This window comes from Ursus maritimus, unplaced genomic scaffold (genome assembly GCF_017311325.1).
Source record: "Ursus maritimus isolate PB19 unplaced genomic scaffold, ASM1731132v1 scaffold_20, whole genome shotgun sequence".
Classification (NCBI taxonomy): Eukaryota; Metazoa; Chordata; class Mammalia; order Carnivora; family Ursidae; genus Ursus; species Ursus maritimus.
Window position 1 is genome coordinate 49,867,427 of NW_024424453.1, and position 1,670 is coordinate 49,869,096.

Consider the following 1,670-nt stretch of genomic DNA (forward strand, 5'->3'; position numbering starts at 1 on the left):
TGACCCCCAATCCATACTTCTCCCATGTTCTCTCATCAGGAAAATCTATGCGAAGTATTAAGAATGTGCATCATTTATTACAGGAGACAAGGTGTTTTAGGAGCATTCCTTTATTCATTTCTCTTGAATACCTGTGAGGCAGGCACTCATCCTTCCTTTCTGCTTCTGGAGTTACGGTTATATCTGAATCTCAGAGACCATCAGTCCATTGACTAAAGTTACAGAGAGGGAGGCCATAGAGCCAGGACTCAAAACTACATTCACTCTGAACCCTTTCTCCTCTTCCATATTTAGCTATTTTGTGGGTAGAATAAAAACACCCCAGTCTTTTAGAAGTTAGGCCACCTGACTTTCAAGTTCTAGACTATTTTGTAGCTGAGTAACGGTTTGTCTGATAGAAGCATTGTAACCAGCACAAGGACAGACTCCTCTCAGATGCCTGGGGATTAGAGGTATTTTCTTATGAACCTTCCCACTCTTATAGGAACTTTGACTCCCTCCTGATGTCCTACAGAGAAAATGGCATGGCTTGCTTCCCTCAGTCAGAGCCATGGGCCACCACTAAGACATCTGCAGGTTTGTGGGCTCAGGACATGCAAAGATTAAAAAAAAAAAATTCACCTCTTCTGCCAGACTTCTAAAATATTTGCCTTCCCTTTGCTTTTTTCCCAAGGACATGAAAGTGTCCCTGACTACTTCTATCCTTCTTCCCCAAGGATGCTCATTAATACATACCTTAATTAGAGCCTTTGTTCTGGAGATTTCAGTGTTGCTAATTTCTTCTTTTCAGAACCTGCCCTCCATGTGTGCAGCTCAGTGAGCAAGAGCTCCTCTCAAGGGAGGTATCTTATCTCTTTGCGGTGAGTGGCAGAATAGGGGTGGATCTACCATCCCACGGTTATTTAAAAAGCTAAAAAAATTATGATCTCACCCAAGAACACATACAGATGGCAAATGAGCATATGAAAATATGCTCAACACATTATGTCATTAGAGAATTGTAAATTAAAACAACAGAGAGATACTACTACTTAATTATTAAGATGGCGAAAGTCCAAAACCCTGACAACACCAAATGCTGGAGAGGAGGCAGAGCAAGAGGAGCTCTCATTTCCTACCGGTGGGGCTGCAAAATTGTACCACCACTTTGGAAGACAGCTTGGCAATTTTTTTTTTGAAAGAAAATTGGCAATTTTTTATAAAGCTAGAATAAGCTTACCATAGAACCCAATAATCATGCTCCTGAATATTTACCCAAATGAGTTGAAAACATATCCACACAAAACCCTGAGCATGAATATTTATAGCAGCTTTATTCATAATTGCCCCAAACTGGAAGCAACCAAGATGTCCTTGGATCAAGGAATGGATAAACAAGCTGTGGCAATGTACACAATAGAATATTATTCAGTGATATTAAAAAGAGAGCTATCAAGCCACACACACACACACACACACACACACACACACACACACACACAAGGACGCTTTATACATATATTGCTAAGTGAATGAACCCATCTGAGGAGGCTGCATCTTATCTGATTCCAACTATATGACATTCTGGAAAAGGCAAAACTATAGAGACAGTAAAAAAAGGTAAGTGGTTTCCAGGGGCTTGGGGGGGGTGAAAAGGTGGAGCATAGGACATTTTTAGGGTGGCAAAACTA

At 40.8% G+C, this 1,670-nt stretch overlaps 1 protein-coding gene across 1 annotated transcript in view; it reads right to left on the bottom strand.

Annotated features, from left to right (window-relative positions):
• CCR8 (C-C motif chemokine receptor 8) overlaps nucleotides 1-861 on the bottom strand; it is a 6,335-nt gene extending 5,474 nt beyond the window's left edge. Inside the window, exon 1 of the mRNA XM_008710046.2 lies at nucleotides 736-861. The gene's annotated coding sequence lies outside the window, so the exon portion shown is untranslated. The remainder of the gene's footprint in view (nucleotides 1-735) is intronic.
• Nucleotides 862-1,670: the final 809 nt, after the last annotated feature.